Source organism: Adiantum capillus-veneris, chromosome 13, assembly GCF_014529385.1.
Source record: "Adiantum capillus-veneris isolate H3 chromosome 13, ASM1452938v2, whole genome shotgun sequence".
In the NCBI taxonomy this organism is placed as follows: Eukaryota; Viridiplantae; Streptophyta; class Polypodiopsida; order Polypodiales; family Pteridaceae; genus Adiantum; species Adiantum capillus-veneris.
This window is the reverse complement of record NC_140943.1, coordinates 31728367-31755607: the sequence shown is the minus strand read 5'-3', so window position 1 is coordinate 31755607 and position 27241 is coordinate 31728367.

The window sequence follows — 27241 nt, the reverse complement described above, 5'->3', positions numbered from 1 at the left end:
ATCATAAAATTCTTATACCTTTTTGTAGAAATGGTCTTTTTTATTTTATAAAAGCCAAGTATTAGCAGTTAGTGTTGCAAAACAATGGAATGCACTTCAAAGATAAGTTTTCAAGTCACACGCAAGTTATAGACATAATTTCATACTTGAGCACGTACTGAATAAGAGCATAATTTTGGTCTTGAGCATAATTTTGGTCTTCCCAAGGTCGCCTCATGAAATTGGTACTATTCTAGTGCAATTTGACAACTACAAATGACTTTATATGTTTAAACCAAGAAACTACGAATTTTTTGGGCTCCCTAAGTCGGTTAAATCTCGTTGCTTGAACTCTATCTTGAATCTTTTATCGTGCAAAAACTCTTGAAAATCTTGAGTTCTCCATAATAACATTGAAACCAAGGTTTTAGGCACCCCCGTTGTGTATGTACCACGTACTTTGATACATTTAGTTTATCTACGTGGAAAGTTTGATATTATTTGAGGTTTTGAATGCTTATGTCTCGAGAATGAAAATATTAAAGTTCTCTCTTATGCAGTTTTGAACATTTAAAATGACCCAATAATTGTTGCATATCAAAGCCCTTCTACTACTTGCTCTACTTGCAATTTTCAATACATAGTATCTTCCCAAGATGCTTCAGCATCTCGAATTCGAATTACCTTCAAAAGCACCCTTAATCCCTAGGATTTGACCTCAGCACATAGACACTAAAAAGACAAGCTTAACCACTAGGCTATTCACCTTGGCTGCCCTTAGGGCTCCCTTAAGCAAAAAAAAAAACAAATTACCTCCCCCCCCTACCTACCCTACCCTACCCCTATCCCCCTCCTTTCTCCTTTCGCTTTTTTTCCCTAGCCTTCCCTTTTCCTTTCTTCATATAAATGTGCCAACTGTACTAACTGGGCATCTGCTGCACAAAACAACTGCTATGTGAGTGCCAACTCGGTGTCAAAAGCATAAATAACCGTCCAGATACATATCCTATGGCGAGGGTACCGTAAAAGGGAAACTCCAGCTACCTGTATCACTGAAGGTGTCTCAACATTCGAGCACACCCCAGCTCAAAGAAAACCTCACGCTATCGACCCTCCAAAAGGCTAATGCAGACACAAATGGACTAGCCACAGTCTTAGAAAGGGCTCTTCCGGTCCGAGTCTCAGAAACGGCCGAGAAAAAACTGCCAAAATAGCCAAAAATGGCTACACACGGAGTACAGTGGGCAGTGTCCGCAACTCAACGTACATGAGTAAAATCGAGCTCAAACAGGCGCCAAGAACTGCTGCATGCAGTGAAAGTGATCCTTGCGGGGATATCTGCTCTCAAAAGAGCTCAGTAGCACTAGGTGTGCTCACACCAAAATGCATTTGTCAACGCATGTGTCCGCAGAGAATCTGCTATCAAAATGACTGCCAAATCGCCTGTGAAAGCGCTGTGTCTGGTAACCTGGAGAATCTGTGAGTGAATGGGCTGAAAAACCCCCTGTAGCCTGTAACCTGCGTGTCGGTGTTGCTATGTGCCGATTTCTGCAGCCGAGGAGAAATATGCTAGTCGAATAGCCGCCAAAGGTATCGTATCCATAAACTGTGTCGTACAGGGCGATCGGTGCGCTCGGTGCCGATGCCGGGTGTCACTCCTCTATGATAGAGGTACCTCACCCGTGCATGTCGCAAGCATGGTCGTCGATCGCGGGAATGTGCTCGTGTGGGGAAGCGCCCGGTGTCTGGGTCGGATGTCGGAGATCCGCCGAATGAGCAGTGTCGAGCCGGTGTGTATGAGCGGTGTCGATGCCGATGTCGCTTTCCGCCGCCGGGCGGAAGTGGCTCTGATGGCGAGAAATGCCGAGGAAATGGGCCGATGTCGGGTGATGTCCGGGCTTAGTCGCCGCCTGTGGCCGAACACAATGTGTCCGCTCTCTATGTCTCTCTCTCTCTCTCTCTCTCTCTCTCTCTCTCTCTCTCTCTCTCTCTCTCTCTCTCTAGCTATCTATCTCCAAGCTTGGGGACTCGGAGCTTTGGTGGTGGGAGCATACAAAGTTGAAAGTTAGGTAGTTGAGGGGGGGGTTGGGGGGGTGTGAACCCACCCTTGCACACAAAAGTGTGGTAAGTCAAAGTAAAAAAAAATTAATTGTCTGTCGAAACCTGCCTGTAGTCGACGATTGTGGGTGAGTGTGTGTGTGTGTGTGTGTGTGTGTGTGTGTGTGTGTGTGAGCAACACCACCACAAGCTCGGTTCTTTGGCTACATGACCCGGCATTCACCTACTCCATGCCTCGCCCTTCAAATTCCGCTATTTGCTACTGCTCGTAGTGAGCCCGACTTCCCCAATTGCTATGGTCACAGGAGGCTCGATTTGCTGCTCGGCAATTTCTAATCACTCGATTTGCTACTTACACACACATTGTATGTGTGTGTGTGTGTGTCGTCCCCACGCAGAAAAAAAAAAAAATTTGCTGCTGTCGACAGCTCTTGGTCGGCCCCTTTCACTCCTGCTCGCAATTCGGTGCTCAGTTCTCCTCGATCCACGAAACTTCTCAAGCTCGAGATACCTGTTCTAATTCGATGCCTTGCAGAGATCTTTTATGTTGAAGTTTATGCCCGACTCTTCCTCGCAAAGGCTCTGCCGGATTTTCATGTCACTTTGCTCGCTATACACAGAGTGTGTGTGTGTGTGTGTGTGTGTGGTTCTTGCAAAGTAAGAGCGCTGTCTGCTCGGATTTGCAGCCTAAATCTATCCGCACTGGCTGCTCCTTTTGCTTGCCCGATTCCAATCGATTGCAGGTGCAAGCCTTGTTTTGCCTTGCTTGTCTACCCGAAATGCTCTCACTTTGCTTCTACTGCAATGAATGTGTGTATCTCGATCTCTGCTCGGATCTGCAGCCTAATTCTATCCTCATTGGCTGCTCCTTTTGTCAAGTTTGCAAGCCTTTTAATGGCTTGCTTCTTTGCCTGACTGCACCCAATGCTCTCGTTGCTTTCCAAGCATTGCTTCAATCAAGCTCTCTTGTACACACACAAGGTGCCGATCTTGCTTTGTTGCCCCCAAGCTATGAAGCTCTATGAGTGTGTGTAAGCGGCCGTCTCCATGCCGAAGGCTCCGACCTCCACGACTCCTCCTAATCCATTTGATCAAGCTTCCATGGCTGATCTGCAAGCTCCGATCTCAAGCTTTCTTTCGACTCCCTCTCTCAAGCTCCGAGCTCCAAGCCTTGCTATGGCTGAGCTCTCTCCCATTCTTCAAGCTCCTGCTATGGCTACCTCTCGCCGTGCAAGCTCCGCGATCTGCAACCGCCACCGTTGCTGTTCCCACCTGAGCTCTGATACCAATTGATGAGTGCGTGTGTGCGTGTACGGAGTGTGTGCAAAAGAGAGGAAGAAGAGAAATGGGGAAGGGGAAGATACACAGGCAGCCACTGTGTGGGTTAGTGGAGAAGAAAGAGTGAAGTCAACCCTTCCTCTTTTTCTCCCTATATTGATTAGGTGAAATCAAGTGTACAAGGGTGGTTTCCCACGGCCACCTGGCCTACACCCCAACAACTTGCGCAAGAGACATGTCTCATCTCTCGCTCAAAGCATGCCAGCAACAAAATCAAGACTACGCCGTCTCAAACCTCAGACACATGCATAGGATATACCAGGCCACTGCGGGCTCATTTGGCAATCACTAATGAACCGCAATACATATGGAAAAACTGCTCTCTAAGCAGTATTTGAGAACCAAGGTCTGCTAAATGTCTCATTGAGATCAAGCTCTATCTCAGCTGAGGAACATAGTGCACATGTCGTAGCGTGTATGACGCACATTGGGCAAAGACAAACAAACGTCTCCTGCACCCTCTATGTCAAATGCTGAACCATCGGCCAAGTGTAGACAACCAAAACTCCCACTAGAGAAGGTGCTAAACCAATCATGGTGCGGTGTGACATGGAAAATTGCATCCTTCTAGGAACCAATGTAGAGAAGTGTCAGTGCTCAAAGACATGTAATCAGGAGGAACGCTAAAGGCAAGTGTGACATCAATGTCACTGGCATATGAAGCCACTGCTTTAGCATGTGTCAAAACCATATTTGCATCTCGCATACATCTCCGTTACTATCTCATACATCTGAAACAACGTTGCCTAATGTGCCTTGTGTGACCACAATGCCAACAACGCAAGTATCGGCAAAAACGAGACCGTCGTTTCAATGTCACATATGTATGCTACCATAAGTAAATGCCGAAATGGCAACAAAGTGGGAGGTAACTCGACCACTACACATTCATGAAAACCATGACCAATCGCATCAAAACCAATGCTCATATATGCAAAAACTGCAAGCATAAATTGGGACAAACTGCTCAACCAAGCGTAAAGCGCATAACAATATACGCAAGTAGAGAAAAAACTAGCTCAAAACACATCCCACAAGAGAAATTGCTTGCAAAATTCTGCAAAAAACCTGTGACTAGCAAAGTTTGTAGCCACACAAGCATACGCTAATCCTCACTCCTGCGAGAGTGGGTACAAGAACACCAAATTGTGTCCAAGCTGAAAAAACCTGTCAAAGTGAGAGTAAACACTCGATCACTGTCAGAGTGGGAATATATCAACCACTGTACAAGATGGCATAACACTGCAAAGTGGGAATATATCGACCACTGTACAAGATGGCATGTCCAAGTTGAAAAAACGTGTGAAACCTGTGACTAGCAAAGTTTATAGCCACACAAGCATACGCTAATCCTCACTCCTACGAGAGTGGGTACAAGAACACCAAACTGTGTCCAAGCTGAAAAAAACTGTCAAAGTGAGAGTAAACACTCGATCACTGTCAAAGTGGGAATATATCGACCACTGTACAAGATGGCATAACACTGCAAACTTTTATGGCAAGAAGACGGGAAAAAACGAATAGAATTTTCTTTGCAAAATGAGTCAAAACTCTAACGCAAACCAAAAGCCAAAAAACTGCAGATAACTACAAGAGTGGGAGTCAACTTGACCATTGGGAGTCAACTCAACCATTAAACCATCAGAGAGTAAACTGTAAATACGTGCAAACCATGGTGAGAATCTGGGAAAAATCCGATAGAGTTTCCCCTGAAAATTGAGCAAAAACTCAAGTACAATCTTTACCATAAACCATAACATTACCCAATGCCAATGAGTAGAAATGCCAAAATGGCTCCATATTTTCACATACAATGGCAATCCGCACTCAACGTATATCAACGGAGTGACCACGCATAAGCAAGCACCAAAAGAGTTGCAATCCAAAAACTTGATCAATACAAAAACAATGCTCTCAAGAAAGCTCACCGGCACTTGAAAGTGCTCACTAAAATTCATGTTCAATGGGCATCAACCATGTGCCATCACCATATGGAAACCATCTGTAAAGACCATGAATCCAAGCACAAAATCACCGCCAAAGTATCCAGTGGAAACTTGTGAAAGAAGCTCACCTGTGTGATCAAAACCCGTGTCTCTCAAGAGGCCGCTTCGATGGTGTGTAAACGCCTCCGTGACTCTTGTCCAAATCTACCAAAACCCCTCAAACCGCAAGCTCTGCACAAGCTAAAATTGCATCTTCAGCTCAGAATTTATGCACCCACTTGCATCTTCTGTGCTTCCAAAAGTGCATCAAACTCGCACACTATGTGATACAGAAAACCTGCAATTTTGTATAAAGTCAGTCTAGGATGAATATCAACAAAACGGAGATGAGGAATTTGCAAAAACTTTCTTCTGCAAAGTTGAGACGACGTCAAAACAGATGGGTACAATGAGAAAAATATTAATATCTGTCTTCTACAGGAGAAAAACAAATCTGAAAATAGTACTGCTGCGCACACAGTTTTTTTTAGGGTAGCACCTTCACTTACACACAATCTTCCACACTATCTTCTGAGCTTCCACAAGAGAATACATCACTCTTAGCTGAGCTCACAAGCTCCCACTGCATTCTCACAAAGATTTTGAGCTTTTTGAATCTCTCCACCATCGAGAGCGAGTGAGTATCGCCTTGAAGCTCTCAAAGCCGTCGTGCTCTCCACCATCACCAAGCCGTAGCTTTGATACCAATTGTGAGTGCACGTGTGTATGGACGCATGCGTGCACGGTGTGGTGTGTGCGGGAAAGGGGAGAAGCACAAGATCGGTGTGGGTGGAGCAACCTCAACATTATGTGTGTGTGAGAGCCCCTTATTCTTCTATCTAGTAAAGAATAAGGTGTGTACAAGTAATGGGCGGTTGGACATCTCTGACGTGTCCGACAGAGGTAAGAGGCACACAGCCTTTACCGCAACAGCCACCTCAAATAGAAATGAAAAACTTATCCGTGAGAACTAGAAGAAAATCTTGCAAAGCAAAAAGGGACAAGATGAAATCCAAGAGGATAAAAGAAAAGCCGGCCTTAAAAACCAAATAACAGCAAATCAAAGAGCAATTGAGATTGGAATGGAACCATAAGGAAAAAACTATTGTAATAAGACCATCAGAATTCGCGTTGGGAGGTTTAGTCTTGGTGGACAAAGTCTTTGAACCTTTAGATGCAATTTTGAAGGCTTGTAAAGCTAGGCTAAAACCCAATCAAACCCAAGAGCATAGATGACTGATGTATCCTCATCTAGGGTATGAAAACAAGAGGGTGCATATGTGCAAGGAGCTCATCCAAGCGTCCCAAGCTCCTATGGAACCACATGTTCCAAATGCTCCAAAAACGGAAGTGCTAATCCACAAAAGAATCCAAGAAATAGAGAACTAAGGTGTTGTAAACAGAGACCAGGAAGAGCCAAAAATTGAGGCACCTTTAGATACAAGGGAAGTAGCCAATACCACACATGGGGTGGGCTCACAATCAGTGATGCCTTTATTGGAAGTAGAAGAACCATGGCCAAAGGCTCTGTGGGAGGATATCAGAAACAAAAAAGACGAAAGTGCGATCTTGAGTCAATCCCTATCACTGGAATCAATCTAGACCATGAGTTCTACCCCGGCGATATCCAATCACTACAGTGATGCACGGACAAGGATATCAGAAGACAACAAACCTGAGACTCTAAAAACCTTACCTTTGTTCATTCGCAACCATGAAACAAGATCAAAAATTAGGAGAGTACCATCTCAATAGAGATTTGATCCCAAGATGATGGATACTGAGACTCTTCATGAGTTGATGTCGTCTCCTATACATTGCACGCTAACTCTATCCGAAGTTCCTACAAATACGACCTCATCTTTGGGAAGAAGTGGGAAAAAATTAGAGAAAATAGGGGTGATGGTTCTCCAACAAATAATTTCTTCAAAAATATCAGACAACCAAATGCCAAAAGAGTCTAAAGCAGAACCTGTATAGTAAATAAGGGGGAAAACTACTACGAGGGAGAAGAAGGAAACACGACCTTACCTCTTGATTACAAAGGAGTAAAGACGATTGCGATATTAGATAGTAAGGCAGGAATTTCCATTGCAACCAAGTGGATGTGAGAAAAATAGGAAAAGTCCGCTCTAAGGAAAACTCGAATGAAATTGCAATTAGCGAATGAATACATGGAGAGACTGATCGAAATGTTAGAACAAATCATTGTATCCTTGTGTGGCATTGCGTATGAGCATACCTTTGCCATAATGAATTTTGACATGAGCAACAACTTTGATATCATATTGGACAAACCATTAATGCGTTAGCTCAAAATGGTACAAGACTGGGGTTATGACTATATCTACTTGAGACACAAAGAGGTCACTACAAAAATCAATGTCATTGTCAAAGATCATAGTTATACAGATGTAGAGCGAACCCCGGGGGAAGAATTAAACTCCACAATTGAATAGGAAAGAGATACCTGCTTGGTTGTAAAGCAAAGCTCACATTTGGATGTGCGGGGCATCATAATGTGGGATTCTTAAAAAGGAAGATTGTATCCTAAAGCGTTCAATAGAAGATTAAGCTTACATTAAGGAACCATTTTCAAAGGAGTTATTTGAACCCTTTGGATGGGATCGAATACTGGTGACTCTTGATGTCTGCGTAAATGAGGTGACCAAGACCAAATTTTACGACAAAGATGGCTATGATATAAGACCCTTTCTAATGGTTTTGGCGGTCCAAGAAACTAAAAACCTCTCTGAAGTTATTGAAACAAAACTGGTAAGCTGCAAATGCATTGTGGATGAAATTTCTATATGGGATCCTCCACATGATGTTGAATAAAAACTTTAAAGTGGCTATGACGTAACTCCCTTATTTATGATAAAGGCGTTGAAGGAAACTAATGAGGTTTGTGAGTGTGAAAGCAGAAAAGGTGTGATAGATAGCTACGTCATTGAGCATGATTCCAAAGTGCAAACAAAGGAAGCAGAGCAATCACAAGAATATGTCATCATTGGCATAACTGAAGAATCAACAAAAGTTGTTTCAAAGAAGACGACTTGAGAAAAAGTGCAAATGAAAGCAGACGAAGGAGCAAAGTTTCCAAGTTCAACGTCAAATGTTCAACAAACGCAAGATCAAGAGAAGAACATGGACAAGGAAGAAGATCGATTGTCTCCTACGAAGATCAAATTCAGCATATGCAGAAAAATGGGACTTAAAATCACATATTCAACAATGATAGATCCAAAAGCCAAAAAGAATCTATTGGCTTATGGAACGTGGATCATGATGGGAAAGCCACCAATCAAAGATCTAGAAGAAATAGTATCCACAAGTTAAGTATCCAGTACTCAAGCTGAGTATTGGGAAGTTCAAGGACACATTCTACATAATCGATTCCCATCATATTGAGGCGGTCCGGGGCGGGCAACAAGAGAGGCGACCTCTAAACACCCCTCAAGGCTCCCGTGCTGCTCAATTGGGGCTGGGGCAACCACAAGCACAACACAACAACAAACCCACAGCCAAACCCAAACAAGATAGGGGCACCACCTAGTTATGGTATGCGAACTAGGACGCAAGAGAGATTTTGGTACAATCAAGAAGATGCACCACACAACACACACAAGCAACCTCACACCAAGAAACACACAAAATGGACCAGAGAGAGCTAGAGCAAAGGGAAGAGAGAGAGAAAAGGATCTTGCGTAATACCTTATTTGTGACTTGCAAATGGAGATGGTTTGTTAGGTTGCTATCGTAGAGCTTGTACAAAACTCACTCAAAGCTTAGTGATTGCTAAACATTGCCAAAACACACACACACACACACTGTCTTAGGGTGTGGGAGACCTCTCACCACAATACCCTCTTACAATGGATAAAAAACTGGCAATGAAAAACACACTAAAACACTTTCTAAAATCAAGATCAACCGATAAAAACTCAAAATACACAAGTCACCTTGAATTCACCAAACCGTATTGCACAAATGGAAGGACGAAGATTTGAATGTCGAATCACGCCTTTGATGCACCAAACCTCAATTTATTGATGATGAAGGAGCATATACAATAGTGGTTTCGAGATTTGTGGAACTCACGCTCTCTCACTTGCAATGTGTAGCTTGAAGGCTTCTCTCACACCAAGAGTGAAGCTCACAAGTGGTTGCTACACCTAAGTCTCTCCTCACGCATAGAGTGTTGGGGTGCTATGTGAGATGTTGGAGGTTGTTTTACAAGAAGGAGAGGGGCCTATTTATATGTTGGAGACCCCTCATAAAGATTATTGGAAATCCTAATTTACAAGCTAACAAATCAGGATTATGATTTTTTTGAATATCAAAACATTGCGGGCCTTCTTTGTCTACTTGAGTCATGGGTGTGGCCTCAAAAGAGAGCATTATTGATGGTAGATAAGGTGAAAGTAAGTAAGGAGAGAGAGAGAGAGAGAGAGAGAGAGAGAGAGAGAGAGAGAGAGAGAGTTACTATACACATGTCTTGAGGTGAGGTGTCTTTTATGGTTAGGTCAATGCTATTTTGTGTTAGTATGTTAGTCGTTAGTAATCACTACAAAGTTAATGTTACATTTACAATGGGTAGAATGGGGGGAATGGTTGAAGTAAGATGGTTGAATGAAGTGAGAAAATCCTTGTGATGGTGAAGCTTGAAGAAGTTTTGGACTTACTTGTGTAGGTTCTCAAAATGACTATCGATCTTCTTCTTCGTCTTCCCTTCTTTACGCCACCGCCGCCAAGGTTGATTATCGTGATGAAAATGGTAATTCCGTTGATGAGATCTCTTGATTTTCAGAGGTTAAGCATGGTGCACATGCTGAATGTATGTATATATATAAGGAGTAAGATGGAATTGTACTTTGGGGATAATAGAGAGAGGCATAGAGATGGTGTATGTACATGGAGAGCTCATATGAGAGCTATGGGAGTAAGTGGGGAGGTTAATGGTGAAGAAGGTGAGGGAAACCATTGAAGGTGCAGGTTTGAGTGAGGGATTGAGAGGAATGTGTGTGTGTGTGTGTGTAGAAGTGTGGAAAGAGGTGAGAGAAGACTATGGGCTACTTATGAGAAAAGTCGGCAGACTTGGGTCCACTCAAAAAATCATATCTCACCGCTAGTAGCTCCAAAAATCATGAAAAAATTTGAGGTGATTATTCAGAGCGTAGGCTACATTTTCTCTTTTGACCACCGCTCCAAATTTAGAGTGGAGATAGGTGCCAAAATTCTCACCAAAAAGCCTGTTTTTATGCCTGCAAAAGTCTTTTAGTGGCCCCCTCCTTTGTTGAATTTGTACAATGCATCCAAGAGTGAGCCCCTCCTTTGTCATATTATAATACTGAGGCGGTCTGGGGCGGGCAACAAGAAGAGTGGCCACCAAGTACTCTTCTAGGCTCCCATGCTGCTCAATTGGGTTGGGGTTGGAAAAAACAACAAACACACACACAAACCCGCAACCTAACCCTACACAAATTTGGGGTACCACCTAGTTTTGGATGCGAACTAGGACGCGTAGAGAGAGAGAGAGAGAGAGAGAGAGAGAGAGAGAGAGAGAGAGAGAGAGAGAGAGAGAGAGAGAGAGAGGGAGAGAGAGAGAGTGCTCGGGCTGCTTTGAAACGTATCGGCAATGATCAAGCAAACACAACTATATATTTAAGAAAGAGAGAGAAAGGGGGGGGGTGCTTGTTGCATTAATACCTTCTTACAAATCTGTCATGACAAATCAAAGTGAGATTAGTATTTGTTCAACATAGCTTGCGTAAATTTCACCACAACACATCACAAGAAAAGCCACCCCAATCACTGTCTTAAGGCCAGGGGAGTCCTCTCCACCCTGTCGCCCTCTTACAGTATGTGGGATTTATGGCTAGATTGATGACAACACCAGAGACAAGCTATCAAGAACTTAACAAAAAACACCAAGACACTTACGCATCATTGTTGTCCATTACTTCACGTTGGAAGGGAGACAAAGTATCCCTCCTTGATTCAGCAAATGTTGGGCTTACACTAGTAGGAGAAATGATAGATTTTCTACTCTCAATTGAATGATCACTCTCTCTCTTACAATGGCATAGAGTTCCCTTGCTAATCCCCTATTACAACACATGCACATGCATAAGACAATGAGATTCCACTCAAGAGCTCCTTCTAGAGAGGTTGAGCTTGGCTTCTCAAGCTATAGCATAGTGCTCTTGCTTATGGCTCCCCCTTTTGTGCTAGCTACACCCTCCTTTTATAGCAATTTTGAAGGCTAGGGTTACTCCTCTAACCATGGTTGGGTTAGATTTTCAGCAATTTATCTAATTTCTTTTGCTTGGAATTATCAAGAAGTTGGTGGGGAAAGAGAGAGGAGAGAAATGGAGGTGATAGGACTTTTCATAGTGGGTTAGTGTTAGTAGAGTTAGTATTAATTTACAAATGGAATTGGATATTTACAATGGGAGTATCCATGTAGGATACAAATAAGGAAGAAAAACTCTTAAGAGATAAGAAAAGGTGGATTTCTTACAAGGTTGATGCTCCAAGTGTCTTGAGTAGGGCCAATTTTGACACTTGTTGACGGTCCACTAGCTTTGACGGTACATTTTTTCTCCACTCTTGACCTTCCTTGAGAGACAAGGTAATTGAAGCTGAGTAATCAACCACCATGATGCTGTCTTTTAAGAGAAGAGGCTGAATTTTGTGGTTTTTTATAGATATGGGTAATTTGGAGGAGGAAAAATGAGACTACGTGGTCAATTTTGGAATGGAATTGTGTGTGGGAGGTATGAGTTCACCATGGTTTCTCTTATTCTTCAAGGTTGAGGAGAAGGTGAGTAGAGTGCAGAGAGGAGTGGTGAGAGAGGTGGGGATGATGAGTGGAGAAGTGTGTGTGAAAGAGGAAAATGATAAAGTGGAAGAGAGAGTGTGGCTGCATAGCATGGGAAAACTGGGGTCCACTAATAAAATCATAGCTCACAGCTCGTAGCTCAAAAAAATATGAAAAAATTTGAGGCAAAAGTTTAAGCCCATGAGCTACAACTTTTGTTTGTATCACCTTTTCAAATTCGGAGAGCAAGTGAAATTTAAAAATTCAGCAAAACCGACCGTTTTTTTCCACTGCACAAGGTCCTTGTGGGGTCCTTCTTTGGATGATTCTTTTGAATACCTCCAAGAGTGGGCCCTCCATAGTGCATGTATGCATGCCACCTACCCTTGACCTTATTTGGTAGGTCTATAATTGAAGATATTGTTGAGATCATGATATAAGTGAATAGTACAACTAAGAAAATCAAATATTGAGGGGTCTAAAAAATATGTACTTGTCAAATATAAATAATATAAGTTGAAAAAATATAAAGGGATCAAAATAAATCTCTCTCATCATAAGTCTACCATAAAAAAATGAATATTTTTGATGGTCTAATTTATGAGAGTAATAGAGAATAGATGTAGGAAGGAAAAAAATCACAATAGTGAAAAAATATACACATAAATAGAACTAGTTTTTTTGGTTTTTTGTTGGGATGGAGTTACACCAAAAATAAGAGAAGCTTACATGAAAATATTTCTATATGGAATAAAGAGTATGAAAAATGGTAAGAAAAATTGTGGTAATGGTGAGGCAATGTACGGAGCATAAATAACACACACCTAGGTAGAAATATTTAAATAAATACCAAAATAATTATGAAAAAATCTTTTATTTAGGCCTTATATACAAAGAAATATTTACATACGCATGGGCCATAATATACTTATATTTTTTATATTTTTTATTTCTTTTGGCTCAACTAGCCCAATGACTAGCTAATTGAGGGTTTTTTATTTTAGTAAGGAGATATGGGAAAAGTCCTCTAACTCACACGCACCTATATACAGTGAAAGGGTGAGGGTAACCACAGTGTTTGAGTGATTTGATAGGGTGAGATAACTCACTATGGCAATTACAGAGAGCCGAAAAACGGCTATCAATACAAAGCATCCAAGTTGCCCTTGACCCATGCATGGAGAAGGATTATTGGTGAATAAAGAAATATATACATGGTGGGACTAGTGTATGGACTATTCATGGACTTTAGCTCAATGAGCACATGGTGTTAGAATAATGAGTAAAAATAATAATAAAAATATGGAGGAGTTATGAATATGGAAAGATATTGGAATCATATGATATGGTCCCTCTTTGAATTATTTTGGGTGAAAGAGGAAAAGGTATGCAAGTAAATAATATAATAAACGTGACCAATGAGTAGAAATCAATTTTTTGTTTTCACGAGGGTGAGGGTGAAAATGTGGGAGTGATTTGTATAAAGGAAAAATATGAGGTTAGAGTATGTACATATTGGCAAAAAATATAATTATGGTGCAAGAGGATGAAAGAAGGTAATTTAATAAAACACACACCTAGGTATAAATATTTAAATAAATATCAAAATAATTATAAAAATCCCTATATTTAGGCCACATATATAATGAAATATTTACACACAAATGGGCCATAATATTTATTATTATTTTTATTTTTTTACTCAACTAGCCCAGTGACTAGCTAATTTAGGGTTTTTAAAGAAAATATGGGAAAAGTCCCCTAACTCACACACGCCTATGTACAGTGAAATGGTAGGGATAGCCATAGTGTTTGGGTGAATTTGGTAGGGTGAGGTAGCTTACTATGGCAATTACGGAGAGCCGAAAAACGGCTATCAATATCAAGGAGAGTTTGGTCCTGACATAAAGCTGGAGGAACATCTTCTTTCAACCACAAGGAAAATCTTCAACAACAACATCATGAAAATCCCCAAAAGCATCTCAAGTTAATGCAAAAAAGGAGCAACCAAGCATCGCGGAAAAAAGTAAAGCTAAGGTAAACAGTGAAGTAGATCAACCTCGTAAGACAACTTTATCTTCAATGAGCCTCCATCAAACTTCCCGTGAAGCGTCTACATCAAGAGCCACACCATCGACAATGCAATGGAAACCGAAGCAAAAAGTCAATCAGCCAAAGTTTCCATCACATCAAAGACTCCAATAGAAACCGAAGAGTATCAACCAAGTGTTGGTATCCAAAGAGCACATCAAAGTCAGAGATCCAGTTTGGATACATCAAGCACGGGCTCAACTTCAACAACCAAAGGTCATTGGGTGGGTCACATCAAATGAGTCAATCAGTGCTCACGGCTATTTCCAAGGAAACAAATTTCTTTGGACCAAAGTAATAGCTTATACTTACTCACCTCAAGTAGACTCTTCTACAAGAAGAAAACCGAGCAACCAATGGAAGACCAACACCTCACGCAAGAGAAAGAACAACAACAAAAGGCAGAAGAAAAGAACTTTTAGACAAGCAACACGACAAGTATGGGTGCCAAAGTCAGATTTCAACAAAGCTACCCAACACAAACATGTGCAACAATGGATGATTCCAGTCAAGCTACTCAAAGCACAAGGATTATTATGAAGGTAACACACAAATATGGTTACCAAAAGTTGTAGCTCAATCTGGAACAACCAAGAGAAATCATGCAGCACAAGCTTCTACCCAAAGGCAAGCAATGACAACCAAGAGCCAACAAAAGCCAATCACAATCGAGGGTGCTACAATCTTGGGATGGATACCTCGTCTTCAACTACAAAATCAAGGCTTCTAAAACAAAAATTATCAAATTTGGCTACTGAAGCCTAGTGTCCATCAAGTCATCAAGCAAAAGAAGCAAATGCAAAAGATGTTCACACACGGACCAAAGACAATGTGGGTTCCAAAATTGACCGCGGAAACTCAATCACACAGAACCCACACCTATCAACAATTGCTTCTCAAGGGAAATAACACAGGCTCCATCCACTTCTACAATAGTTGAAGAACTTGTTTCACACAGCAATGTCGACATACGATAAGGAAGTCAAAAGGAGCCGAAGTATGCCAGTCTATTGGACAAAATGGTGGCATCCTTAGACCAACACACGGAAAGAGTCCTAAATTTCCAAAACCTTGTCGGATTGTGACCAGACTGGGTAGGATAGTGCCCCTTAGTGTCTTAGACCTCCTCCTAAAGTTTCATTGCATTTTGAGTCCATTTGAGTGCTGAAATGGCGTGATTACCTAGAGAGGTGAGAAAGGACATAGGCAAATTTCCCCAATCAATGAGTGGTGGTTTGCTTGTTGAGCTGGTGTGTTTGCTTGTTAGGTTCACTTCTTGAGATTGAAAACCTCAAAGAGTCTCTTTGCCCTATTTTATTCACTTCCCTAAGTATTGACATTATGTTAGTGCCAGATAGCTATGCTACAAATGTCTGTTGGCAACTCGCTAACATAGCTGCTCTTGAAGCTCCTTGATCTGATGCTCTCTTTCTGATTTTTTTGCAAGATGCCGGCCATCAAGAGTTGCATCTGCAAATTCTCTTCCTCTAGCTCCGTCTTTAGTGCCTTTATATCTTTTTCAGTTGATGTGGAGGATTATGATGTAGAAGCAGATGTAGCTACATCTTGAATTGCCCGGAAGGTGGAGAGGGTGTGCTTGACGATGTCATAGGAGTTTCACAACTTGGAGTATCATTTATTTTTCCCTTCCAAACCCTTTTCCAATGCTTGTTGCACTACCTGGATCTTTGTGATGGCTTCAATCTCTTTCTCTAAATCCTGGTAGATGCTTGTAGTATTCTCCTTCTCTTTTGCTAAAGATGTTTGGAGCTACTCTTTGTCCTTTTGCAGGTTGTTGACTTGATATCTAAGCTGCTCTATCTCTTGGTTGTCCCTTTCAGTGTCGGCTTTAGTATCTTTTGCATCTTGGATCGGAATCTGCGCCATCACCTTTTGACATCAAAATTGTAGCTCAATCATTTCAAGATGCTCTTTGATATCAAATTCCTCAAGGATTCTCTTTGTTGCCGCCTCATTTGCTTGTTCTAGAGGGAGGACAACTCTTTCCACTTTTCCTTCTTGCCTTTGAGAAGTTTTCGCCTCTATTTGTATTTGGCATTGTATTTCAAGACATTGTTCGACTCTCTTTTTTGTTGAGTAGCAAGACGTAGAGATGCTTGCTTTGAAGAGACTTTTTGCTCCATTTCTTTTTCATCTTTTATTGATGTCGTGTCTTGATGGGCGCCTCTCTACAGCCCAAGGCAAACTCAACACCCCTAGCCACCAGTTTTCACCTTCGAAGTCAACACAAAAACACTTGCACACACCCGTATTGATACAATGATGCACACACACTCTTCTCCGAAAGCTCCACACATATCACACACCCAAAACCTCAGTTCCACACTGCAAACACACACAATCCTCTCTCTCTCTCTCTCTCTCTCTCTCTCTCTCTCTCTCTCTCTCTCTCTCTCTCTTTGCACACACAGAGCTCGATTTAGTTGCACCCAACCACACCGACACTGGCAACACCAAGCAAAGTACACGAGGAGAAAAGAAAGGAGGGGAGCGGGGAATCGACACCAAGAAGGGAAGGAATGGCCAGCTTCTTCTTACAAAAGATTATAAAACCACCATAGCTTGTACATAGCAATTCTTCTATTCACCCGTTCAAAAACTTCCCTTGGCCAAAAAGCCCTTTACAACTTTTCAAAAAACCCTCTTATAGGGAGTCTTACTTCCAAAAAACAAAAAAAGGTCCGGTTTTTTTGCTTGTGCAGCTCAAGGGAGCCTCTTTTTTTAATTAGGACTCCATTTCACACATTTGGCACACCATTTTAGTACATTTGATAGGGTGCCGACACCTTGGAACTCTTATTTCACTTCACCACATGAGAATCACCTTCTTGAACTCTTGGGAGATATCACGGCACCGTGACAACCCCTTGGACACACATGCTTCTCAATAAGAGGTTTTGACGCAAGGGAACACTCCCAAGCAAGCTGCCACATCATCATTTACAAAACTCCACCCGAGCTACAGAGCCGCCACCGCCACCATGCCCATCAAAGCGACCACCGCACGCCTCTGCAAGGCCGCCGACTTGCGCACATTAGCGCCCACAGGTGAGCACCATAGCCATGGGAGCACCCTCTCTGAAGGGGGCACGCCCCAACTCAAATACCCCAACCTTCAGGTCACTGACTTCGAATGTGGGACATTTGCAGGGCCATGTGGCAGCCTACAGACAGGTCCACTTCTTGCTTCCAAAAAATGTCCATTGGTCCTAACATTAAAGCCCCTTTTTTTATTCCATGTTGCATGGGCTCCTACTCCTTGCTCACCTATCCAATTGCCAAACTGGAAAAAGCCATCGAAAACCACCAACCCAAATTTTGAGATTGCTAATCCTCGCCACACTTGAACTTTGTCGAGGCCACAAACCAAGGCCGCAAAAAACTGAAAGAATCACATGGCACCTTTTCACCACCCACTGTACCAAACTTTAGGCCAACATATCTTTTTACCCGGGCATCCAATTTCTGATCTGTCACTTTTTGCTATCGTCATGTGATGCACGCTTTCTAATGCAGGTAAGTTAGCCCATAGCTGGCCCCCAACAAACATTCAATTGCCCATAGCTTGCTCATATGGGATCTGATTCTCAATCTGGAAGGACAAGCATGCTCCACAACTTGAGCTCTTCAACCCTATCCACTGACAACATCTCTGGCCATATGTACTCATCTGCCTTGTCCGTCGGGGATAATCAAAACCTTCTAGATTAAAACCATCATAACTTTGGCACGGGAGCTCTGTTTGAGGAGCCGTTTGGATCAGCTTCTAGAGCATCTTGAACACTACATCTAAAGCATAAATTTGGCACTTTGGACACCTAGACTTGTCAACCCAATTGGCCCTCTGTGGATATCTTTTGGCCTAAGGGACCACATTACACATACATCATAGTTGTACCTTGCCTGCCCAAGCCTCATATACGGACCACCTTCCAACTTGTCGAAGGAGAGCAGCTGTGGATCACCCGTGTAGTAAAGTACTATCATTAGCAAGGGGGGGGGGGGAGAGAGAGAGAGAGAGAGAGAGAGAGAGAGAGAGAGAGATGACAATGGCTATGGAGCTTCATGGACCTTGCTGCTTGCTCGTTGTGGCTATCTCCGGCCATGGAGAGAGAGAGAGAGAGAGAGAGAGAGAGAGGTGTTGGAACCATAACCCCCTAGTCCCGCCATCACCCCCACCTCTTCTTGGGAGTAGTATGTCTCAAAAGTTAGAAACGTCTTTAAAAACAAAGAAATATATGGCCCCTTCCCAATTCCAGTTAAAAGGTCCTCGCATGAACCACCAAGCCTCTGTTTTGTCAAGGACAATCCTTTTTGTACCACCAAACCATGCTTTCAGCCATGAAGAGAAATACGATGTTGCACCAAACAAAGAACACTGTAGTTGCATGATTGATCTTTGTATGATTTATAAATTTTCTCTCCGAATGCACTCAATCGCTAGTATGGCTGGGGTATGGCTCCAATATGGGCAAGGAAGCTCTAGGTTGTATAGAGAGGGTGTGAAGCAAGGAATTCTCTCCAAATGCGATCACGTTTGATTGCAACTTGAATGCATGTGACATATGGAACTTGAAAACACATTAATGATGAGATTGGTATCAAGGGATCTAGGGGAAAATATTTTTCTTAGCAACACTTTGGTTGACATGTTTACGACGTGCGCTATATTCAATAAGTTTGTGCTACTCTTTAGACTTCCTATTTGGGATATGTCATCTCTTGAGATGCGCTTATTATAGTACATGCTCAGTTGGAGAGGGGAGGAAGCTTTTAGATGAGGCCTTCTCTTTGGATGCATTCACCTAATCTTGCATCTTGAAGGCACGTGGTATTATGCCAAAAGTTGACATAAGCACACAAATTGATAATGGTGTGTTTTGGAGGCCCTTGGAAACTACCATCATGCTTGGAAGTGCTTTGGAAGATTTTAAGCTGATCAAACCCAAATAATTGAAGAATTCCTCCTCTCCCATCCCCCCAATGTAGTAAGTACACATATATGCAAGCCCTTACTCTCTGTCACAGTCGGGCATCGGGGGGATGCAGATCTCAGCCCTTCATTTAGTTGCCATTACTGAGCGGAACGAAGGGGTAGTGTTGTTGGATGAGAGACAACTCAGTAGGTGGAATATGGCAGGCTGCATCCAATCAACGCTAAGCAACTCAGCAGCCAGAATGAGCTTGGAGGTCAACAACTCAGCATGCATAATCTTCCCCTGTCGCTCAACAACTGCCACATCAGCCCCTGGAATACATGCAGTCTTTGCAAGCTCAAACTGCCAAGCATCGCTGTCCTGTAGTGAATCATGATACACTTTAATGCTATTGTGCCCATTGTATGGGTTGCCCTACTACACCGCTGCAGTGCTCCAGTGTCGCTCTATTGGCCCCCCTCCACCCGACAATGACGGTTGGGAATGGTCATCCACTGACCATTCCCTTCAGAAAGTGCTCCCACCATGGCTCCTGGCATCCGCCGGTTGCCATGTGGTCGCCCTTTCTTTCAAGGAATGGTCAGTGGTTGACCATTCCCTACACCTTCTAGCCTCTCTCTCTCTCTCTCTCTCTCTCTCTCTCTCTCTCTCTATATATATATCTATATATATATATATATATATATATATATATATATATATATATATATATATATATATATATATATATATATATGAGAGATTGACATCTATGCTATGGTGCAAGAGCACCAAGAGGGCATCAGCTGCCCCTAATGCAATCACTTTTTTTCATGTGCTCTAGGCATATAATCACTCGAATCTTCTAAATGCAAGCCAAACACATTTCAATAATGTGACCAAAATAAAATGCCATTGCACTAAACAAATGGAAGTTTTGGATGCTTAAGATCCCCCTGAATATTAGTGAAATATACAGCATCAAATATCACTAACCAATTGTCCTTCACAAAATACACAAATTTAGTAGGGTGAATGGAATACCGTTTTGTATAGTAACACTCTTAATAAAGCCTTTTTCTTCAGCAATTATGTGTAACTAGTATAGCCGGTGGCTTCACCGCCTCTCTCTCTCCCTCTCTCTCTCTCTCTCTCTCTCTCTCTCTCTCTGCGTCACTGTGCTCGCGGACGTTGCAGGCCACACCCGTCGGTTGAAGTAGCTTTTGACGCATGGCAAGGGGGGAGCCGGAATTCCCTCCCCTTTATCTATTAGTATAGATACAGAGGTGATGCATCTTCCTATTGGGTCTTGCTCCACACTGTGCTCTCTCGCCGCTAAAATAGGGCCTTTTCTTCTGGTAAAAAATTAGCATGAAATCCGTAGTAGTAGTGGGACTGTATAATCTTCTCTATGAGCAAGTGCCTCTATCAAGTTGGAATCATCTATTCCTACAAATTAAGCGATGTGGCATAAGGTTGGCTTGGGAAAATCGATTCACGATGAGATTGGCTTTTTTTTGGGGGAAGGGGTTCTTTTGGGCTACATCAATACAAAAGCAAAAGGAATTCTTGATAAACTTGACTCTCTTTATTATCTTCCTATTTATCTATGTGTAAATTTCTTTTCTCGCTGCTGCAATAAGCAACGCTGCCGCTAGAGGCTGCGGGAGTCTCACTCGTTTATATAAACAAACAAATAAATAAACACACACACACACACTATATATATATATATATATATATATATATATATATATATATAGAGAGAGAGAGAGAGAGAGAGAGAGAGAGAGAGAAATAAATACACACACACACACATACACACACACAATATCTATATAGATATTGTGTGTGTGTGTGTGTGTGTGTGTGTGTGTGTGTGAGAGAGAGAGAGAGAGAGAGAGAGAGAGAGAGAGAGAGATGCTTCAATTTTTACCAATAGTGTAGCAGCAACAATATTTTGACACTTAGTGCCTATCATATAATTGAGGCATAATTAATGGGTCAAATGCACTTTCTTTAATTAATTAGTCCCTCAGATTCCCCCTGGAATCGCGAAAAGTGGAAGCAAAGGTATTCAGCACAGTGTCGCACAGCCGACGGCCTCCCCCCCTTCTTCCCTTCGCTCGTTTGCAGAGGGACTGTGCATGTCCATGGCCGTCTCTCTCTCTCTCTCTCTCTCTCTCTCTCTCTCTCTCTCTCTCTCTCTCTCTCTCTCTCTCTCTCTCTCTCTCTCTACCTATGCCTTGGCGATCTGAAAGATATCCTGTCTCTCTATCTACGTGAGCGTCATCACGGATCTCCTTCTCGCACGGCGATGCACATCTGAACACCCCTCGTTGCTAGGGTATAAAGCCCAATGTGGTCGCCCAGGTAAGTGGGCGGGCCGCCAGGTATGTACACATATTCTTTTGTAAAAACCTAATAAGAACTCACTATGCTCTACACATTACAGTAGAGCGAGTTCACCATATCGTCGTGCTCTTCTTCTCGCACTCTCTCTCGCGTCGCACTTCCGCTTGTACTCCTTCAACTGGTATCAGAGCTCAGATCGAGGCTCGGGGCAACACTGCAGGAGGCTAGAGTCACCAACTCCGATTGGAGTGAAATTCGACAGGCGAAGACACGGCCCCAAATCTCGTGGGTAGGCACAAAGGGCTTGGTGTTGTCATAATTTCATTCTGAGGTCATCTCGGCCACTGTTCGGCTTCGACAAAGGTCTGCGCAGGCCATTTTCGACTACGTGGTCTCAGCGTGTGCAGATCCGACTCTGCAAATTTGGGGTTTTCGGCCAACGACTGCAGGTGCTGAGGATATCAACACTCCCAGAGTGTTGATTTGTGGTTGTCTACACATCGAAGGACGACTCACAGTTCTTGGAGGCGTGTCACATACGACACGGGCGCATCTACACACAGACTGTAGGCGACATCCACTAGTTCATCACGTAGCTTGTGTTTGCTGCTTGATATTCCCGATTTCATCCGGACATTGCAGGTACTTCCACATGGGATGTATTGTCAGAGATGATGTATGTCTGTTGAGGGTTTGCTGGCTGCGAGTCACGCAGCAAACAACCGCCGCAGCGGTTACAGCATACAGTGGGAAATTTGTGGATGTATGACTTTGTGGGAAGTCTATGTACTGTCAGATTTACTGTAGCCTTTGTTGAGGGTCGAGTGAGGTTTTATTGAGCTGGGGGATTCTCGAATGTTGAGATCCTTTCGGTGATACAGGTCTTGGAGCGATCCCTCGAGCACCCTTAGATAGGCAGCTAGGATGTATTGACTGTGAGTTAGACAGTTGGGATTGCATCTTTGCTTTACTGCCGTTGAGGCATTGTCGCAGTCTATGCTTACAAGACAGTGACAGGATAGTCAGAGACAGTACAGGTGCAGGACAGGTTTACCCACAGCTTACAGTGTTAGAGAGACAGTGGTTTTTTGAGCTGTTTTTTGGTCTGTTTTTAGTACACCAGAGCCATTTTACAAAGGAGACTCTGCCAAAATTTCTGCAGAATCTGAAGCTTTCTTGGTTCATTTGACAGGTTGATATTGGTTCAGAGGTCAGTTTACAAGGGAAACTCTGCCGAATTTTTCCCAGGAAAGTAAACTACTGTGAAGCGTAGCTATGACTGGATCACAGGACACTGCTCTTTACAATATCAAGAAGCTGCATGGAACCAATTTCCCATTGTGGAAGAAGCAGATTTGGCACGTGTTGGTACAAAAGAAGCAGATAAAACCTATAAAGCTCAAGGGGATAAAACCAGAAGATATGGACGAAGATGAATGGAGCGAAATGGATGAATTGGCACTTTCTACCATTATGCTGACTTTGGCAGAAAGCGTTTACTTCAATGTAGCAGACGAGATGTCGGCTTATCAAGCATGGTTAAAGCTGAGTGATCTTTATGAGAAGCAGAGTGCAGCTTCACAGGTATACTGGCTTAAGAAGCTTGTTGACTTGAAGATGAAAGAAGGGACACCTATGTCCAATCATCTGAATGAATTCAACACAATCTATAGTCAGTTGTCAGCTCAAGGTGTCAAGTTTGATGAACCTGTTAGAGCTATGTTCCTGTTGATCACATTGCCAGAAAGTTGGGACACTTTTCGCACAGCTTTGAGTAATTCTGCACCTCCAGATGGTTTGAACATAGCAGGTGTAGAAGGAAGTCTGCTTACTGAAGAAACCAATAGAAAGACAATGGACAAAGGCAAAGGAACAGCCTTAGTTGTCAGGGGAAGGACCAAAGAAAAGTACAAAGGTGGAAAGAGGAATCAGTGCTACCATTGTGGCAAGAAGGGTCACATGAAAAGAGACTGCAGAGAATGGAAAGTAGAAAAAGGCAAAGAGAAAGCTGAAGACCATGGTGAGAAGAACAAGTCCTTAGTGAAGATTCAAGAAATAAATGTGACAAACACTGTTGCAGAGGATGACAGTCTAGTGTCAGGAGACATCTACTTCTTGAAGAATACAATGGACTCAGCTCTTCTTACAGCATCTGATGGAAATGCACTGAGTGACTGGATTATAGACTCATGGACATCACTTCATGTGTCTCCAAACAAGGAGTGGTTTACCTCTTATGTGACCACTAAAGATCATGTTCGGCTAGGCAATGGGCAGACATGTGAGATCTTAGGTGTTGGAGATGTACAATTGAAGTTTCAGAATGGCTCTTCTTTCACGCTGAAGAATGTGAGACATGTTCCCGCAATTACAAAGAGCTTGATCAGCACAGGTTTACTTGATGATGCTGGCTACGTCACCACTTTTGGACAGAACATGTGGAAGATATCCAAGGGTTCTATGACAGTAGCACATGGAGTAAAGTCTAGAGGACTTTACATGATTTATGTATCAAATGTCTCTAAAAATGTAATCAATGTAACCGAGCAGCCGAACGTTTCTTTGTGGCATAGCCGGTTAGGACATATGTCCAAGAAGGGAATGGAAATCTTGTCTCGTTCTGGTTATTTGCCTGGCTTTTCATTTAATGATTTTGAATTCTGTGAACATTGTCTGTATGGTAAGCAAACACAGCAGCCACATAAGCATAGAAGCAATAGAAGAGATACACAGTTGGCACTTGTTCATAGTGATTTGTGTGGACCTATGCCTAACCTATCTCTAGGGGGAGCTTCTTACTTTATGACATTTATAGATGATTACTCGAGGAAAGTATGGGTTTACTTTCTCAAGCACAAGGATGAAGCGTTTAGTGTTTTCAAAACGTTTGTGACACTTGTGGAGAATCAGAGTGGCAAGAAGCTTAAATGCTTACGCACTGACAATGGTGGAGAGTATGTTTCAAAGGCCTTTTAGGACTTTTGTGAGTCACAAGGTATAAAACGTGAACTTACTGCTCCTTACAATCCTCCTCAAAATGGTGTTGCTGAGAGGATGAATAGGACCATACAAGAGAAGGTCAGAAGTATGTTGTCTAATGCACAGCTGCCAAATGGGTTTTGGGCTGAAGCTGCATCAACAGCAGTTCATCTTGTAAATAGATCTCCTAGCAAGGTTTTGCAGAAGGATTCAGTTCCAGAGATGGTATGGTCAGGCAAAATGCCCTCATACAAGCATCTCAGAGTCTTTGGCTGTGAGGCATATACTCACGTTCCAAAGGAATTTAGGAACAAACTTGAGCCAAAGAGTAGAAAGTGCATCTTTCTAGGCTATGGTAATTCTGGTGAGATGGGGTACAGACTTTGGGATCCCGAATCCAGAAAGGTTGTCCGCAGCAGTGATGTTCACTTTAATGAATCCAAATATCATTCTAAACGAGAGAGGGTTGAGGAGATTAGAAGAGTTGTCTTCCAAGAAGATGGACCTGCACCTGCAAGACAAAATGTCAGGGCTCAAGAGAATCAAGGATAGGATAGAGTGGAACCACAGGTTGTGGCTGAGCCTGAGCCACCTATTGTGCATAGATATGGACGTATCACGCGACCTCCTGATAGGTTTGTTCCATCTATGAACTATGTCATGTTGATTGATTGCAATGAGCGTTCATGTTACAAGGAAGCAGTGCAAATGAAGGACTCCGGGAATTGGCAATTGGCCATGCAGTCAGAGATGATAGCTCTGCATAAAAACAAGACATGGAAGCTAGTTAAATTACCACAGGGCAAAAAGGCTCTACCTTGTAAATGGGTTTACAGGTATAAGATCACCGCTCATGATAGTCAGCCAAAGTACAAAGCAAGGGTTGTTGCCAAGGGCTTTAAGCAAGAACAAGGCATTGACTTTGATGAAGTCTTCTCTCCGGTGGTCAAGATGACTACATTGAGATGCTTTCTTGCATTGGTTGCCATATTAGATTTGGTGTTGCACCAAATGGATGTCAAGACAGCGTTCTTGCATGGTGATTTAGATGTGGAAATTTACATGCAGCAGCCAGAAGGGTTTGTTGAGAAAGGCAAGGAAGATTGGGTATGCCAGTTGTTAAAGAGTCTTTATGGCTTAAAACAATCACCGAGGGCATGGTACCATAAATTCCACAAGTTTATGCTTTCTCAAGGCTACAAACGTAGTGAGTTCGATCACTGTCTATATACAAAGAAGGCTAAGGATGGTAGTTGGTTGATCCTTATTTTGTATATGGATGACATGTTGATTGCTGGCAAGCACTTGGAAGAAATTTCAGCTTTGAAGTCAAAGATGGCAAAATCGTTTGACATGAAAGACATGGGTGAGGCAAGTCATATACTTGGTATGCGCATTGAGAGAGACAGATCAAAGAAGTTGATTTGGTTATCTCAAACAGAGTATATTGACAAGGTTTTGCAACGTTTCAATATGGAGAAGGGAAAGGCACTCAGTGTTCCATTGCCACCATATGTGAAACTTAGCAAACAAGATTGTCCTGTGTCTGAGGAAGAATAGGTTGAAATGGATAAGATTCCATATGCGTCTGCAGTGGGTAGTTTGATGTATGCAATGATTGCTACTCGCCCAGACATTGCATTTGCAGTGGGAGTAGTAAGTCGATACATGTCAAACCCAGGTAAGAAACATTGGGAGGCAGTGAAAGGAATATTGAGATACCTGAAAGATACAAAGAGTATGCGTATATGCTATGGGAGTCAGGAGCTAAGTGTAAAGGGTTTTACAAACTCAGATTATGCAGGTGACTTAGACAACCGAAGGTCTACGTCAGGGTATGTCTTTACATTGGCTGGTGGAGCAGTATCATGGCGTTCTAGATTACAAGATTGTGTTACTCAGTCTACTACAGAGGCTGAATATGTTGCAGCATCAGAGGCATGCAAAGAATCAATTTGGCTTAATCGACTAGTAACAGATTTGGGAATCAAAGAAGAGATGCCTGTGTTATATTGTGATAGTCAAAGTGCTATACAATTGGCTCGCAATCCAGTTTATCACTCAAAGACAAAGCATGTGGATGTGAAGTATCATTTCATCAGGGAAATGCTTGAGGATAAGCAACTTCAGCTTGTCAAAGTTCACACCACAGAAAATCTTGCTGATCTACTTACAAAAGGACTTCCTTCAGAGAGCTTTGCGCATTTTCGCAAGCAGTTAGGTGTAGGGTAGTACATCACTTCTCTACATCTCTTGTATATTAGCTTGTATAGTAGCTTCTCTCACACTTAAAGTACCACATTGGACTTTAAGTGGGAGGTTGTTGGGGTATAAAGCCCAATGTGGTCGCCCAGGTAAGTGGGCGGGCCGCCAGGTATATACACATATTCTTTTGTAAAAACCTAATAAGAACTCACTATGCTCTACACATTACAGTAGAGCGAGTTCACCATATCGTCGTGCTCTTCTTCTCGCACTCTCTCTCGCGTCGCACTTCCGCTCGTACTCCTTCACTCCTATCTGTGGAAACTCCCAACACACCCCTCAAATTTCAAAAATCCTCAGTATAGGTACTCCTAGCAGTTTGCGAAAAAATCCCAAATGCCTGTCAAATTTTTAATAATTTCCCAAAAAAAATTTCTTCGCCGCTCTCACACATGGCAAAACACACTTTCTCTCTATGACTCTATCTCTCC